At 39.7% G+C, this 18,698-nt stretch overlaps 1 long non-coding RNA gene across 1 annotated transcript; it reads left to right on the forward strand.

The window, feature by feature from the left end:
* Positions 1-1,536: 1,536 nt before the first annotated feature.
* On the forward strand, positions 1,537-16,326 carry LOC109311989. The gene is made up of 6 exons (XR_002101676.1): positions 1,537-4,639; positions 5,467-5,621; positions 8,222-8,384; positions 10,522-10,680; positions 13,834-13,999; positions 15,810-16,326. It is a non-coding gene; the product is annotated as an uncharacterized LOC109311989 (long non-coding RNA).
* Positions 16,327-18,698: the final 2,372 nt, after the last annotated feature.

Raw genomic sequence — 18,698 nt, forward strand, 5'->3', positions numbered from 1 at the left:
TGCTGCCTCCTTCCTCCAGCCCCACGTGAGGGCTGCAGTTTACAGGCGGGCTACAGCTGCAGTGCAGCTCCTCACCCTTCCCCCCTCCCGGCGGTGGCTGCAGCAGAACAAGCTATCATGACAAATGGAGGTAAAGCACCTGTCACCTGCCACCTCTTTGTAGTGGTGCTGGGCACTCGGGGCAGGCTGCTGCAGGCCAGGGGAGTAGGCAGCAATGGAGGAAGGCAATGGACCGCCATGGCCTGGTCCAACTTGGGCCTGTGGCTCTAGAGCCTAAGCATGGACTGGCCTGCAGCAACCCACACCTCCCTCTCCCAGCAGTAGCAGTGGTGAAGCGAAACATCGCGGTGGGCAGAGCTAAGGCACCTGTCAGTTGGTGCTCACTTGTGGTGGCACCAGGTGCTTGGGGCGGACTGCTGTGGGCCAGTTGCTGTCTACACCCTGGTCTGTAGAGCAGGCTTTGGCAGTCCATTGCCGCCTCCACCACTGCCCACTCCCTTGGCCCATAGCAGCACACTCTGAGTGCCCAGTGCTGCCGTGAGCAGGTGGCAGATGACAGGTGCTTCACCTTTCCCCACTACAATAGTTCACTCAGCTGCCACCACCACTGCAAGAGGGAGGGGGATGGGGAGCTGCATTGCAGCTGCAGCCACCTGCAAACTGCAGCCCCCACATGGGGCTGGAGGCAGGATGTGACAGGTGCTGACCACCACCCCCTGCGGCTGCCTCAGCTCAGGCCATGCTGCTGCAGCAGGAGGCAACAGTGAGTCAGGCTCCATAACTAGCCCCAACTCCCCCCACCAGCACACCTGCAGCCAGGTCACATCCCCCCCTTCTCCGCCCCCTCCCGCTCCCCATGGCTGGCTGTCTGTTCCTCTGAGGGACTCGGCCCAGGCGCTGCAGCACAGGCCCTACCCGAGGCAATCTTCAGCATGGGGCAGAGCCAGTGTTGTGTCAGTGCCAGCACTGCTGCTGGCCTGCAATGGGGAATTAAACCCCCACCCCTTCCCTTAGTCCATCAATATCTGGCCACATGAGCTTATCGGTTCCTGCATCAATGCCCCCCTGCAATGTGGGGGATTAAACCCCTGCTTCCCACCCCTGCTCCTGCCACTGGAGCAGTGAGGAGGGTGGGGGGCTGGGGATGCCTGGCAAGGGCTGCTGCCCCCTTGCCGGGCCCACCCAGCAGCACTTCATTACAGGGTTTTGAACCCCGAGCCCTTTCTCAGCCAGTTGGAGCAGTGACAGTGCTCTAGGGAGGAGGGGGCAGGGCCAGCCCTGTCCAGCCCAGCCCAGGGCTACTGGGATGCTGGAGGACTCTGGTTTATCTTAAACCAGGAAGAGGTCTGAGACAAAATTTCCACAAACCAGTTTGACCTCAATAAGTTAAGTCTGATACTACATTCAACCAGGTATATCTCAAACCGGTTTCAGCCATTTTAAAACTGGTTTATGTGCACTGTGTTTATGCTCTGTTACAGGTTTAAACCAGTTTCTGATTACTTAAACCAGTTTATGTGGCACTTCTGTCCCTAGCCAGGGTGTCTACATACGAAAAAATACCTTCTTGTAGATTTAAATGTTTTCCTTTCATACGAAATATAAATGAGTATATTGTGTATGTTAGCCATCCATTAAATAATAGGAGTATGATTGTTTGAAATATGCTGTTTAGGTTTCAGATGAATCCTCATAATTCCTAAACCATTTTGTGTTTATTGTACTAATTTGTAATTAGGTTGTGCTAAGTCCGAAATATGCTGATGCCATATTACACTTTATATGTAATTGTGAAGGATTATCTACAGCTTATAAATAACTGCAAAAAAATCCATCGTTAACTAAATCAGGAAGGGGTCAGATTCATTTACTAGGATTTACTAACTGGGAAGCCACAGAGACTGAACAAAGGAAGTGACAGCTGTGGTTGAGTAGGCTGCTAGAAGGCAGAGCTCAGAGATACCTGACAGGTAGGAAAGCCGTAAAAGCTGAGGTTTCCTGTGGAATAGAGTAGCTTTCTCAAAAACAGAAAGTGTAAGATTGGATCCTGGGAAGAAAATCTTCTACTCATATCTTTCAGATTACTGTATTGAAAGACTGAAATTGACTATCTTGTTGAAATGAGAACCTCTGTTACATGATTCCCCATTTTACTTGGGCAACCCAGTTGTAAAAAAAAAATAAAGCTTAATGAATTATTGCATGCATATGTTGCATTATTTTTGGTTCTGTTTTGGTTTTGGTTTCTGATGTAAGTAGCTTGTGACTTCAGTCTCAGAGAGTTAGGCAATGGCTCTGTTAAAATGTTAATAATTTGTACTGTCTGTCAGGCTAATTAGATGTGTGTGAAGAATTTTAGATGTTTGAAGGTAATAAGTTAAGTGCTAAGATTATTAAGTCTCAATATAATCATTAGTAAATATTTCAAGACTCATCTATGTTAGGTTTCTGTGCGTGATCCCTAGATGGCATATTTCAATATATAGAACTCATAATCTGTATTAGAAGATAGTGTAGTTCAGCAGAAATTTCTATCTAGTGGTTAAAGAATAATTAAAATAATCCTGGCTGTCAGTATGTAATCTGCTCCTTGCCATGATGGGATTTAAAATATTCACCTTCTTGTAAGTTTCTGTTTAGTGAGTATGAATTTGTTTTATACAAAAACCATGGCCATTGCAATTTCCTCTTCTTCTGATTTGCATCCAGCTGTGGTCACAGGTGAATAAAGACAATCAGAAACATAAAGAGAGAAAAAGGAGTCAGAGTTAGTAAATTTGAAGCAAGTTGTATCTACAGATATCCATTAAACTATAACTTTGTACACATTTTCAGAAAAAGTAAAAAAGATAATGTTCACGTTTAAGTATAAACGTTTTTGCAAAACAAGATTTGTATTTTTTAAATTACCAGTTTAAAATAGATATATATTTGGCACCATCAAGTGGTAAAATAACGTACTACCACTTCAGATCAGCAGTCAGTATCTGAGGGAGCAGTAGGCAGAACAGACATAGTAGTAACACACAAGAATTATACATCTAAGGAGATTTGGGGTTTTTCAGTTTATTCAGTTCTCTTTTGCTGAGTTTTTTAAAATTAACTCAGACATAAAATTGCTGGATTTAAGCATGTGTTTAAGAGTAATTTTAGGAATATCTATTAATTTTTCCAATTTTAGGACTAATCCAGTCCAATTACCAGGAAGATTCCTGGGCATTTAGGGTGTGGTAAAAGAAGAAAACCTCTCCATCTGGCCTTGATCTGGGCTGCTCTAGATATTGCAGTCTTAAGGGCAAAATAAAACTTGTGACCTTACTGCTTGTAACTGCTATGACCCTGCTTCCACCTATCCATCACTTCCAGTCAGCTCATGCAGAGTTAATTGATGCAGCTGGGGACCAGATCTCTCAGATTCTTATTCCATTGCAATAACGATAGTATCAAATGTAATAAATATGTTGTCTCAAGAGTCTGTATTCTAAAAAGACAAAGGAAATATATGGAAGGCGGGGTGAAAGGGTAGTTTTCCCTATTTTTGTTTTCAGTTAAATAATAACCATTTCTTAGCTGGCACCTTACATGTTCTTTATGAATTAGTAATATTGGCCAAGCAGTCTCATGTCCAATCTTGTATTTTGTAATTTTTTTTCAGTGATTGTTTATAAGTTTAATGGAAATAATATTATAATTTGGTTTTCTTCTTCTTGATATTTTAGCATAGCAATCAGGGATTGCTCCCAAACCTGGAGTATGTCTGGCAGCTATTAAGAAAATGACATTGTAGTATTATGCAAATGTAACTTTGCCCTTTCACCATCTTGACTAGAATTCATCATAATTTTCAATATAAATATATTTCAAGCTAATACATTTATTAAGGTTACTTAAAAGGGAGTATCACAGAGAATAATTTAAATATACTTATGCAGATGAATACATAAAGATTCTGATAACAAATGAAGAAGCTATGTGCTTTTCTCTCATTTTCCCTTCCATGTAACAATTTAAAATTGCTCATCTTAAAAAATTGGAACATAATTAATATTGTGCATTATTAGTGTCCATGTTCATTTTCTTCTCTGTTGGTTACAGAATAATGCTTGAACATGGGTAACTGAATGAAGAAAGTTTGTAAGAGACTATTGTAAGGAGTCAGGAAGAGCAGAAAACATACAGAGGGTGTCACAGAGGAGTAAAACTATTTAATTCATAAAAAATTACTTATGCTAGGACAGTCCTCTCCTGCATTTAGAAGACAGTCTTAATTAATTTGATCAAATAAAAAATTGACTGATATATTGGATAAAATGATACATTATTAATCTTCCTAACTGGTGTCAAAAGATTTAAAAATTTAGCAAAATCTTGACCTATTTATGTGGGAAAAAGTTGAAATTTATTAAAATCACCCCTTAATCACTTTATTGCTTAATCACTTTATCACTCATTAGAACTTCATTCTAAAGAAAAGCAGACTTTAGTAGAAAAGATCGTGGAACTGAAGAAAAGGAAAGAATAGACACACAGAGAAACATCTGACAAAGAAATGGAGGTACTTCGTGCTAAGCAGGAGTTGGAACAGCAAGAGACCAACCTGAGTAACAGTGAACAGAAAGTCCTTGCAATACAGTCAAAGGTATGGTATCTGGTGTTCACTGATGAATAATCACCACCTTTTGTGAGGACTGAATTTTATTTGAGGCAGGAATAGAAATCAGTGTTATGTTTACTATCACTGACATAGTAGCTGGAATTCAGTGGATTAGAAAACAATGTTTTTATTATCATAACTTTTATCTTATATTTCTGTTGAGCTATTTGTAAGTAAAATCTTCTTATAACAGGTAGACAAATAAGAATAAGAGACAAAAAAGAAGGCAAATACAGATTATTAATACAAGCATTTCTATCATCACTAATCCTCATTTACAGTTACCGCATAAACTGCAGTCAGACAAGTGCTTATACACATTAACAGTCCAAATAGCCCTGCTGATTTCAGTAAGACTGCTCATGCTTAAAATTACTGGTATGTTTAAGTGTCTGCAGATCACAGCTGCCCCTTTCATATTATTTTGCTGTTTTTTCAGGATTCGGGTATATGGTTACTTCAGATAAACAGTTTCTCTCATTTTTCAAATACTTCTATTAGATGTAGTAAACTCAATTCCCAACCATATACTTAGGATTAGATTTAGATCTTTTGCCACCAAAAGTATGGTCTCCTACCACTTGAACTTTATGTTTCTAGTCTTGTTTCAAATATAAATACGATAAGCCCAACGTATTTTCAGAATACTAGCCAGTTTAACAGTAGCCGAGTTAGTTTGAACCAGATTAATTATTGGAACTATTTTGATGGTTGATGTATATTTTACTAATAAAAATAAACATAATATATGCCTTGATTTCAGTTTTCATTCTGTGGCAATTTTGTTTCCTTTTATGCATCTGGACACCAAGTTGAAGCAGCGGTCAGAGCAGCAGAAAGCAGTGGAGGTGCGGCTTTCTAAAAAGAGAATGGAACTTTTGCAATTGCAAACTGCACTGCGTGAAATGGAGGACAAAATATTTTAAAAAACAGCAGTGATACAAGACCAGCTCACACGTAATATTAGGTATTAGCTAAGTTATTTGGAAGGTTTTGAGCGAATAGTTGGGATTTGGCATTTACTCACTCATTCAGCTTCGGTTTACCAGGTTCACTTTTCATTATGGTTGAATTCACTTCAAGTTGGCATTCATTTTTTTGGTAACAGATCCCATGGAATCATAAGGGGTTGATGTCAGTTCTCGCCCATTTGCCAAAAGATATTACACTCCTTTGGTTTTTCAGGAGAAAGACAAAAGACAAGGAGAAAATAGAAGCCTGCCTTTCCTTGACAGTGGCAGTCCCTTCAGTGAGATTGATTAATGCAAATAGGGCAATGCAGGAGAGCTTGTACTACAGCTCTCTTTATACAGTCTAATAGACAGACTTTAGTCACCATGGTTAACAATTTGGCATTCTTCAGGAGCTTTCTTCCTTTAAAAAAGACAATACTTTTGAAAAAGTGGAAAATATTTTTAAAGGATTCTATCATTTGGTTGATCAAATCTTTTATTCAAGACTACAAAGCTACCCTTATATGATGGGTTTAATGTTGTCATACAGTATTAAACTTCTGAAAGAGAAGATCTCAAATGTAAAATACCACAAGAAAGCAAAATACTCGAATAAGTTTTATTCTTTAAGTAAAGGATGTTTTAGGTGTTTGCCTTCATTTATAATTATAATACACAAAATAGCTTATGTAATACAAAATATGTTTGAAGGGGTTTTTTTGCCACTTCATTGATAAAGAATTCTGTTGTATTTGTAGTAGCCTATGCAGTAATCTGGTGTGGGAACCTTCGGGCTACCAGCCATGTGCCTAGGACATATTCTTCTACCTTCCCTCTGATTCAGCCCCAGTGCCCTTCAGGGATGCTGGAGCTAAACCCCTCAGTGTGCAGTATGCTTAACATTAAAGGAATACCATTGTGTGAATAGGAGCAGCCCTCTATCAGTATCAGATGTGATTACAAAAGGAAATCGCTGTGGGGAGCAATATTTCACAGCATTGGGGATATGAGCCATTTAATATGTTTAGATATGCAGATCAACATCTTTTAAATTAATTGAATCCAAACAGCTCCAGGCCAGCTTGTTTTGTCCCATGTATGGTGCAAACCAACCTTTTTGTTGTCTAGAATGTGATGCAGCTCCAGAGTGCTGAGTTCTGATTTTTACATCCTGGACAGTCAGCTCTTGTCATGGTTAAGGGCTTTGGTTTGGTTGTGTTCAAATGCTGCAGGGATCATATTTCTTCACTGCAGGTTTCTCTTCTCTGTTCTCTCTTATCACAAAGCAAACTTCAGACAGAAAGAATAGGATCCCTGCTAGTCCCAACAGTGCATCACAGCTGACTGGCCCATGGCCAACCTAGCAGTTATAGCCAATTCCCTGTTTTTGTTCTGGATGACCCTCCTGCACTCCAACAGGTATCAAGTTTTCTGTAACCAGCCTCTTTGCTGCCACCCCATCCCTAACTGCTCAGAGATTTCTGTAAAGGGAAAACACTGTCTACATAATTGTTTCTTTTTCTAATGCCCCTCTCACTTCAGCATTTAGAACTAACTACATCTGGAGATTGAATTATTAGCAGGAACAGGACAGTGTACTCTCAGATCTTTATGCTGTGTCACCAGCAGAAGAACAGCCATAAATCATACCTCTGAGACTGACCAGAAAGAAGTTGATACAGCTTAACATGAAACAAATCCCACTTATACTACAAAAACAAATAGAAGGATCAGGAGGGGAGGAGTGAACTTTTTGCTCTGAATTGCGTAGTTCAGTGCTGGAGAGAATAAGCAGGAAGGGCAGAAAGCTACGGATGTGCCTAGGATGCAAGTAGTAGAGAGAAAATATAATGTACACTCCAGCTGCTTTTTGTTTTTCTGGTGTTAGGCAACAGTTGCTTAACTGTCTGCTATACCCTTGCTGCTCTACACCAGTTGAGGTTTATAAAGTAGTAAGATCTGGCCCTAAAATATTGAATCAAAATGATTTTTAAGATTGATGCTACAAATATACACATCTTCACATTTTTAGAACTTTCACGTGGTAGCATGGTCTTTGGTTTTCTTATAGTGGTCTATGTCTGTAATAATTTTCAGTTTTTTTAATAATTTAAAAATACTTCTATAACTTTAGTGTCCTAGGAGTTTTTAAATGATGTCATATATATTTTTAATATTTGAGTCTTGCTAATTTCCTTGATCTCTCTGTTTTGAGAGAAAAATAATGTATGCGTGTATGTGCATTATGAAGTAACTCTCCATTGTTACCACAGGGTACCTCCTACGAGCAAGATGTGCCTTGCTAGTGAGTCAACCTTGTTTTTAGAATTTATTCTTATTTAATAGGCATAGATAGATTTTGATCGTAGAACTCAACAAGTTCATTTGGTTTTTTGACAGATGTTGCATATACTATTTATGAAAAATGCTGGAGTTCGATTAAATTATTCAGAGCATTTGAGAAAGCTGCATGAAATGTCCTAACTTTAAGATCTGACCAGGTTTTTATAATATTGTAATGTGCATAATTTTTAAAAAGCATATGGCTTGTTAGTAATGCTCAGATGGAATTTTAAAAAAATAATAATAAGCCTTTCTCTCTCTCTTTGATTAGAGGCGAGATAAGTTTTCTTCATCAGCAAGTGCGAGAGAGAGAGCTACTGGCAGAGCAGGATTGTTTTTTAAGAAACAAAATGATGGGTGATTATGCATCCCTGACCAAAGAAAATACTATGCTGAGATCCCAGCTCTTGGAGCTAAAAAAGCAACTGGACATAGTAAGGATAGGATACGGAAAGAGCAATACATCTTAAAGAAAATTAAAAATTAAGAGATAAATTAAGGTTTCAATAAAATTAAGAAAGTTAAGATTTAGGAGATTACATAGACTGAACTAACCTGATGGTGCTTTTCCAATGCATTATGTTAAAAATACATATTTTTGCCATGCAGTAATGTTCAGATTTTACTAAGTTCATGTTTATTGTTTGCAACTCTGTAGGACATCTGCTCCAAATTAAATGGTATCTGTAAACTTCTGAAGGTAAATAAGAAATGGCCAGTTAAATTTTTTCTTCCTTTCTGTTTCTGGAAGGACAAAATGTTCATTGTTTTGAAATGCAGGCACATAATTGTGCAATTCCCTCATTTTTATTTAAATATTCAGACTCTTGTTGAATCTTCCTGATACTTCGGGTTGGTATCTTTTTTGCACTTTAGTGATGATAGCAGATCAGAATATTTGAATATCAGAGTCTGTTGATGTGCATCCTTGGCATCATCATTCATAGAGGCACAAATGTCATTGCAACCACAATTGTCTCTAAGTTGCCCATGACAGTAAAAGTGAATGTCTGTGTCTGCATAGTGCCCTTCAGTACATTTTCCAAACCTAGCATTTCATGGCTGAATAGAATTGATTCCCCTTCTGCATCTTTATTTTTTTCTTTAAATATATTGTTTTGTTTGAAAACATATTTTTTTCTGAATGTTTTGAACCACAGCTGCCTAAAATGAAAAATTCAAAGGCTTTAAACATGATGCTGATTTCAAATTTTGGTTTGACATTCAAGGCTCTAGGTTAAGAGGCACTCAGACTATGTAAGTGTTCTTAAATGTGGTCACAGACTAAAGACATTGTTTAGTTTTATGGGATAACTCCAACTACTCAACTTCCAGGAGCTAGACGAGCCAAGTTCTAGCAGATTTTTTCAGCAAACAATCTGTTTCCAATCACTAATGGTGTCTTCAGACCAATAAGTGAACAGTGTGGACGCCCCGTTATAAATGTGTTCACCACCAAAAAGAACACACAGTAGTTCTAGTTGGTTTGATTTCGTTATTTTGGTCCAGTGGGGCCAGAGTCCAAAACATTTTTGTGTACCATGAGATTAGGCTTACATTTAATACACAGAGTGATATAGGAAGCTGAAAAGGGACTTTTGATCTTGATAGCTCCTTTTTGACCAAGGGCATTCTGAATTAACAGATCTCTAACAAAAGTCATTTTGACCTGCTGACTAGTATCACAACACAATCTGTACCTTATACACAGGGCAGATGGCTGACTGGTTGAGTTCCGTTGATAGGCTGTTCTTTCCAGTAAAAAGAAATCACACTGCAAAATAAACATTATTCCTCAGGATTTTCAGTTTGGGTAGTTAACCACAACCTTGATCAGTTGGGTGTTCCTGTTCCCCAAATCCTTAATTTCCATTCAGCATCTAAAGCTTCCAGGACTGTTACTTAATTCAGCTAAAGTCAAACTTTCCTTCAAGATGGATTTTTTTTGTCTTTTTTTTTTTTCCATAACCCTATCCTTCTCCAGAGTGAGGAAACTTCATGATTACCTTTTTCTTGAAGAAGGTAAAGCTGTTTAGATAATCCTGTCTTTTCCTTGATGTTTTTCCTTGATGTGTCTAATAGATAAGACATCTCTTCCTGGAGAATATTTAAATGAATTATTGCATGTATATCAATAATGTATTGTATAGCTGATACATTTGTTTCTCCAAATACTAAAGCTCATTAACCTAGAGCCCAGAATTCTTCATTTACTTAGTTAGTGGACTACCCAATTCAACGTGAAGATGGGGTGCTGCTTGCAAACAACTAATAGAGTAGTCCCTAGCCCATGTCACTACCAACAGGAGATTAGCTTATTTTTTATTAGGTATTAAAATGGATTAGAAGTATTTATTTGAAGTGTTTTCTTTTATCAGTTTTTTTGCAAGAGGGTTTGTTGTTTAAGTCTTCATGGAAGTTCATTGTCTTGGTGTTGATCCCTAGCATACCGCATTTCATTGTGGACATGTGCATAATCTATCCACAGCTGAAAGATACTAAGCTTTTGAGAATGAACTAATTGTTTTTTATTAGATTTTAATGAAGCTATGTTTTTACAATGCATTTCAGGAGAGAGCACTCAGGGAAGAGAGCTATACATCACATTCTTCCAGCGTTACTCAGCTCCTAACCATGAAGGACCATGACGAGGATCTACAGCGTGAGATCAAGAGACACCAAAAGCTTTTGATGAAAGAAAAGAACAACTTTCAAGACCTTACGGAAAAGGTAGTCTGTAACTAAACTGACTTTCTAAATGCATCTTCATTATTCGAAGATGAGGAATCTGATTCCTAGCTGTAAAATTCTTTTGTTAAGAAGTATGTGATGGAGCACCAGTGGGATGCTCACCACTTGGGGATATGGCAAGCTCTGGGGGAGCTTGGTGACTGAGCAGCAGGGAGAACCCTCCCCAGGAACCATATTAAGGGGGAAGGTGGGTGTCAGGGCACTTGGGGTGCCCTGCCACTATAAGAACTGGGGCAGGCAGCAGACAGGTGAGTGGCCTGGTGAGCAGCCATCTTAAGCCTCAGGCCAGCAGGGCTGGAGGCAGCAGTTGCTGCCTGGCACTGAGGAACGCACCTCTCCCAGCGGAGTTCCTGTTCCACAGACAGTACAAAGGTAAGGGCAGTAGCTATGAGGTGTGTTGGAGGTTCCTAGTCATGAGCATGACCTACAACTTCCCCCTGCCAGGATAGGGAGGCCTGGTGGTCCTGCCTGTGGCGGAGCAGGGCCATCAAATGCCAGGCGCGAGGACAATCACAGTGAAAGGCAGGTCGGGGCGCTTTAATAACCTCTGCTCCCACCATCTAGTGGGTTACTACTGACATCAGAGGGAGCTGGTCCAGGTATGTCCATGTGGGACACCTGAGCCTGATGGGGCGCAAGGCCCAAAGTGGGTAGTGGGGCCAGGCATGGCTATAGCCACCTGAGCCCGTGTGGGATGTATGACTCTGGAGAGTGAGCGGTGTGGGCCAAGCACACCAAAGAGCAGCATCTGAGCCTGCAGGGGTGTTCAACACCAGGCCAAGAGAAGGGGTGGAGGATGTGCTTCAGTGGAGGCGGAGGTGCAGAGGGGTACCTGAAGGCCTGCATGAGAGGGGCTGTGGTGAGGCCCTGGAGAGAGGAGTGAGTAGAGAGAGGTAGTTGGGAGGCCCTGCAAGTAAGGGGCCTGAGCTGAGATAAGGCCCTGCAAGAAAGGGGCATGAGTTGGGTCCCTGTGAGCGGGTGGCTTGAGTATAGGTTCCAATATCAGGGGGCCAAATTAGGTCCAGATAAGCCGTCAGGCAACTGAGGCCAATTGGGGGGTGGCAGAGGAGGAGAGATAAACAATGGGGTGAATCATGAGCAGCTGGGTGAGTGACCTAGCGAGAGACCAGTCAGACCAGTGTTTTGCGAACTGCCCAGAGCTTATTCAGATGAGGGTGGTGGAGATGCTCAAAAGGCTGTGCGCTTGTTGGCCATGGAGGGAAGGGAACCAAGCCTGAGGACCCTCTGGGTGAGGGCAGGGTGAATGTGGCTCCAGGGAAAGGGAGGTGGTTTGAGTGAGGCCTAGCAAGGTAGTATGAAAGAGACAGGGTGAGAGCTAGTGGAGTGAGAGGCCTCAGTGAGAGTGTGGTGGAACAAGTGTGGCTAATGATAGGGCAGAACGCAAGAGGCCTAACACGGTGCTGAGTTGGACCTGGCCTCAGGCCAGAGCAAAGCATAGCTGTTAGAAACATCTACAAGGCTTGGGATGCAGTACAGGGGTGGCTGGAGCTGTATAGATAGGCCCAAGAGAACAGGGCATTCAGTGGGTAGCCTCCTGCCTAATTAAGACCTTAATTATTTAACAACAAGGCATGGCAGATGAGATAGGTGGGTGCCCAGAGGCAGTGAAAGACCAGCACTGTGGCTAGTTGGGGACCTCCCACATTGCAACAAAGTTGCATTAACAAAGTTGTGTTAACAAGATTATTTTCATTTACTTCAAAAGGTCATAGTGGTCTGTTTATCTTATTGAAGACAGACTCTGTTGTAATTTCTTTTTCAGTATGTGGAACTGCTGACCATGAATCAGAAATGTGCTGGTGTTTTCAATTTGGTGTAATTTTATTTACTGTTCAGTGGTCATGGACCTCTAGACCACATTCTCTCTTTTACAGTCAAAGGTTTTCCCATTGGAGTACTCTCTTTCTGCCTTACTCTTTTGTTCTGGGATCATCATGTAGAATCACTGTTTCCTGTTTCCTTTTAACCCCTACTTTCATTGTACTGACCTTTTCAGGGCAGAATATGCAGACTCCAACAGAGACACTACCTGTGATTTTGTTTTGCTGGTCAGACAGTTTAGTGCTGTGCCTTGAAGTAGAAGCATTTTTTTCTTGCTCTCCGAACTTTAGTTTCTTGTGTGCTAACATAATAATGCTGTAGATTACCTGACCTAAGTCCACAACCCTCAAATAATTAATAGTATATCAAACATTCATTTGGGACCACTCCCTAAGGGCACAGTTTATTAACACAGGTATAAAATGTAGACAAAATATCTACACAATAAAGTTCTTCTGTCCATTGTAATTCCCAGGAGCTTTTACTTCTTGCTGCTAAAAAGATGACACCTCTTTCTCCTCAATTCTCCAGCTTCAGGGACTACAGGAGATTCTGTCTCTCCTGCTGATCAGTCTGAGCTCTCTACACAGATGGCACCCTTCACAGATGAGTCAATCAAACAGGGCTGGCTGGCTCTAGAGCTATTGGTTTTGGGTTTTTTGTTTCGTTGGTTGATTACAGGGTTTTTTGCTATTAATTTGCATATTTACAAATAAACCTACTGTTGATTGCCAGTGTAGCTGCTGTATATAAAAATGAACTGCAATTGGAAAGTAGTTCAGCATTCTCATGTCACAGGCAAGCAGGGTACCAACTTCTCACAGAAGTGATGGATCTTCTGGGTAGGAGTAAAGAGGCAGTGAGTTACTGAACGCTCCTATTGATAGTGCTCTTAATCACAGACAGAAAGTGTTGATGGTGGCTGTTTTGGCTAGGGATATATGAAAAAAAATGGCTGCTTTATAATCCAGAAATGAGGAAAAGACGACCAAAGTTCAATTCCTGAATATAGATATGTTGTCCCAAAAAGAGCCCAAGCTTGAATGTCTTTACATTATTTAAAATTGACTTTCCCCATATTCTGTTTATTTAGAAGTGGCATAATCTCCGGTGTTGAAAAAACTTGCAGGGTAGGAAGAATTTTTTTGCTTTACGTAAACTGTCAATTCTATTTGAGATTGATTCAAGCTTGTGGGTGGGATTGTATGTCTATATAGAATGTAATTACTGAACACTATTTAATATAGTTAAATCTACATCTTTGCTTCTGGTTTTGGCTTGTTCTCACAGATTCATATTTTGGAAAAAGAAAGAACATCTCTTGACTTAAGTATTGCAACAATGAATAGTCGAACAGCTGAATTAAGGGGTATGCTGACTAAAGAGGAACAAGATAATATTGAACTGCAAAGAGATAAAGCTATTGGTTGATCTTCTATCTAATTTACAAAACCAGGTAAATTCCTTTATTTAATTTATGCAATGAAATTAGGACCCATTCCAACTTTTATTGAAATAAGTGGGAATGTTGTGACCTGATCCAGCATACTCTTACTGCAGGCTTCCTAGGCTTCTGTGATGCCCTGGCCACCATTCAGGCTTTCCTTTTCATTCAAAGCTCCAATGGAGAGTACACCTGGAAGCGCCCCCTTCCAAGATGCATTCTCCACTAAGTACAAGAGAAGGTGAATCTAGTAATAGGATTGCATCACATACACAATAATAATTATTTATCATCTGTATTGCTTCAGTGACCAGGACCCCAGTATGCTAGATACTGTGCAAACCTGAACTAAAAGAAAGCCTGTCCCAAGAAGGTTACAGTCTAAAGAACTGCTTAGTTACTGTTCTGTTGTATCCTGACACAGAGCTAGTTCATGTTATCTTGTGTATTTTAATTTGCAAAACTGTGCAATTGTTGAGTATACTTTGGGTACAAATATATATGGGAAAACTACAAAGGGTAACTTTACAAAGCTTACTTTATTTTCATTTTGAAGATGTTAACAAGTTAACATCAAATAGATATTAAAGATTTAACTTCAGTGCAAACTAATAAAGAACTTTTAATGAATGACTAGTACTCTGTGCAAAAAGCAAGATATCCTGATATCTTCCATCTTCATGGGTTGAAATAAAAACTGTCCAGTATCACCGTGGTGTTCCCCATCCATGTCTATAACTAGAAAGCACTCCTCTCTCAAAGTTGTAAAATCTAATTTTTTTGGCATTAGATGAACTTCCACATTCATTGTGACATCATGAGAAAAATGGCAACTAACTTCAGATATGTGCGGTAGGTTTATTTAATGCATGATCTTACAGCACAGACAAGCTGAAAATCTGTGTTGAAATGCTGTCCATTCTGAGACTACCTGCTTGTGATGGGTGTGAGTCATGTACCACAGTTCTGTCTCATTATACAGCAGGAAGTTAATGAGAGTTGAGTGCACTCCGCAGGCAGAGACAGAAGTGCAGCTCCCAGATCTAATTCATGGAGCTTCACAGAAGGCACCATAAGTTAGACTGATCTTGCTGACTCAACATACATCAGCTGTTGGGTTGGGGCCAATTTAGAGCCCATCCAGGGAGAAGGTGCATCAAGGGAGTGCAGGACAGGGGCCCCAATCTACCTGCCATACCCTCCAGCACTAGCTGGGCAACTCCCAGAACAAGCTCCCTTCCCCTCCTCCCATTCTGAAAACAGCAACAGGAACAGAGCTGGGCTACATCTGCTGAGCTCTGTTTCAGGCACATGCTGACAGACGTTAACAAGGGTTCAGATTGTGGCAGGATTGGGCCCTTTTAAAGTGCTCAGCCACATGCACTTGTGTTTGGTCACAGCTGTAGAGCCAATTCAGAAGCCAGACTGGGCAAAAAAAAAAAAAACAAAAAACCTGTCGCTTTGGCACCTAGCACATCTTGCAGTGCCGTGCCCTTAATTCCAGCAGAAAGACTGTAAGGTTGATAACATAAAACAAGTAAAGGTTGTAAGCCACTTAAGGTTTTCACTAAATTGAATGTTGTGACTCAAGTATGCATGTCATTAGGAGATTTTTTTTTTTTTTTTTTAAAAAAAAAGAATCTTGTGATAGGTAGTTTTGTTAGAAATATTTCTCATATATTTGCATCTGATTACTGTACGTCTTTAAAAAGTGTAACCTAAAAATACATGCATGCAGGTTTCATCAGAATTTAGAAATTTAAATAATTTAGCTTTATTCCTTTTGACCATTTTGTTTCAACTTACATTTTCCTCACTACAGCTTGTTGGGAGGGACAGTAAACTCTCTCAAGCCTCAAATATGATGCTGCAGCTTGATGAGAATTTCAGCATTGAAAAGGAAGCATGAGTTACATCAGTCTCTTCAGGTCAGAAGTGGCAGGAAATCTCCAAAATGGCAAGTTAGATAAGGAAACTCACGAAACCCATGTATTTACCCATGTAGCTGAAATCATGGGTAAATATTAGGCTGTGTGATGTAATCAGTAGATGTTATCCTTTAGATAGAAAATTGAGCACTTCACTACAGAATGAATTAATTTCAGTGGAGTATCCATTTTTTACAATCACATTTGTTTCCAACAATTTCAGGGATTTAACATGAAAGGAGAATATTCATATGTAAATAAGCTGTTTCTTTTTCACTGTTTTTGATGCCACCAGAAATATTATAAACAATATCAATTTGTTTTCTTAAATGTATTAGAAAAAAAAAAATCTAAGAAATGTAAGTCTAGCAACATTGTGATATTATATAGGTTCCTTTTACACAATCATGAATAAGGGCTAATCTGGGGACACCAGGGCAGACCCTACGAAGAGAGGCTATGGGACCTGAACCTGTTCAGCCTTTGCAAGGGAAGGCTGAGGGGGGACCTGGTGGCTGTCTATAAAAAAAAAAAAAAAAAAAACACCACTCATTAGGGGAGACCAGCAGGGTTTGGGAGAGAGACTTTGTCCCCCCCCACCCCAGTGCCCTCCTGGGGTAACAAGAAATAATGGCCACAAGTTGTTAGAGAGTGGGTTTAGACTAGATATCCAAAGGCACTACTTCAGTCAGAGCAGCGAGGATCTGGAACCAACTTCCAAGGGAACTGGTGATGTCCTACCCTGGGGGTCTTTAAGAGGAGACTTCATGTCTACTTGGCTGGGGTCATTTGAGCCCAATTCTCTCTCCTGCCCAGGGCAGGGGTTCAGACTAGAAGATCTACAAGGTCCCTTCCTACTTTACTTCTATGAATCTATAAGATATCTTAGATGGAAAAATAATTTATCTTAAAGACTTCATTAACAAATCAATTTGATGTATTGAAAGAAAGCAAATTTAGATCTAAGATATAGGCCTAGAATGGATGTTTAATTCTGTTCTTCAGCGTATGTGACTAAGCTCTTCAAAGATGCAGTTCAGAGGGACATTAAATGTACAGAGAGTATAGATGTCCAGTTTTCATTTAAACAGAAATAACTTTGAGATAATCTCCACTCTTCATTTTAAACAAGCAGGTGTATTAATTGTACACTAGTTGGTAAAACATTTATAGGAAGAAAGAGTAATATTTCTGCTGTTTCACAGAGTTAGGGTTATATCCTGTCATTAGTGTACTTGATTTTTTTTTTAAGTGCGAAATACCCATCAGCTTAAGAGGTATTTTTGTACAGACCTACCCCAAGTAGGATGTCTCTATATCTGCATATCAGTTTAAAAAGATATGAAACAGATATCTATTCTTTTCACAACCACTAGTGCCGTCACCTTTTCATAAATAGTAGACTCTGTAACCCAAAGAAGTGTACAAATCTCAAAGGGACAGGATTGCTAGGAAAACTTATTCACAATTTAATATTTTACAATAATTCAAAGACTCAAAAGTAAAAGCATATGCATATTAAAGCAAACCTTTATTAACATGTATATAAAAATTAAAGCTGCCTTAGGCAGCTCTGATGCTTTAAAGTTTTCCCTAAAAAAGAAAAAAGAAAAGCTGAGTTGTAATATGAATGAGTACTAAGAGAGAAAAGTACGAGTTGTAAATCTTGTTGGTCTAATAAAAGAGATTCTCTCTACTATGAGTCCCGATTGCCTTTTCCTCTAGACCAATATGGCTACAACCTGGATACTTGAGCTATAGTATAGAATCTGTACTTTCCAGTGTTCAAAATTGTTTTCCAATAAAACAGTCATTTTTCCTACTTGTAAACTCTTGTTTCAGATTACTCTGCACAATTGTTTTCTTTCATTCTTTTTTCTTTAGGAAAAAAGAATTAAAGAAATTAGAATGAAATGTTACAAACTGTGTAGACCCACAAGCAAGGGTCCAGTATTTCCCTTGCCTGAAGCTACCTTATTGTCCTGCATCTTTAACGTTGTACTTAAGCCTCTGAGAAGGCCAGGGGGAGCCGAGAGCACTCAGCACCCAGATCTTACACTGTAAGAGCCTATGACAAGGAACACTCTCTAACACTCACACAAAACATTGATAAAAATTTTTTTTTTTAAATAGGAACACAGGAAAGTAGAGTTGGAAGGTACTTCACAAAGTCATCTAGACCAGCACCCTGATCAAAGCAGAATCATCCCCGACTAAACCATCCCAGTCAAGTGTTTGACTACCTGCTCCTGAAAACTTCAAGGGATGGCAATTTCACAGCTTCTCTAGTTAACCTGTTCCAATGCTTTATCACCCTCATACTTAGAAAGTTCTTTTTAATCTTCAACTTAGATGTCCTCTACCATAGTTTGAGGCCATTACTTTTAGTCCTGTCCCCTGTAGTCATGGAGAAAAGGTGTCTCATCCTTATTATAAAAAAAACACCACACTTCAAGTATTTCAAATACCAGGTTATTTAAAAAAGAAAGGCAAAACTCTAGAATTCTTGGTTCAGACACAATACCTTTTATTAGACCAACTAAGAAATTGCAAAAAAACACCCCCCATCTTTATACAATTCTGGAGTTTTGATAAGAATATTTCAGCATTGAAAAGGAAGCACGAGTCTCAGCAATGTTTTAGTTGGTCTAATAAAAGGTATCGTCTCTGAACCAAGAATTCTAGAGTTTTGCATTTCTTTTTGTCTCAGACCAACACGGCTATCGAATATATCCTTGGTTATTTCAAACTAGCAACTTACCCGTCAAGAATGATGGGGGAAG

Source organism: Crocodylus porosus, unplaced genomic scaffold (assembly GCF_001723895.1).
Source record: "Crocodylus porosus isolate Cpor-Errol unplaced genomic scaffold, CroPor_comp1, whole genome shotgun sequence".
Taxonomy (NCBI): domain Eukaryota; kingdom Metazoa; phylum Chordata; order Crocodylia; family Crocodylidae; genus Crocodylus; species Crocodylus porosus.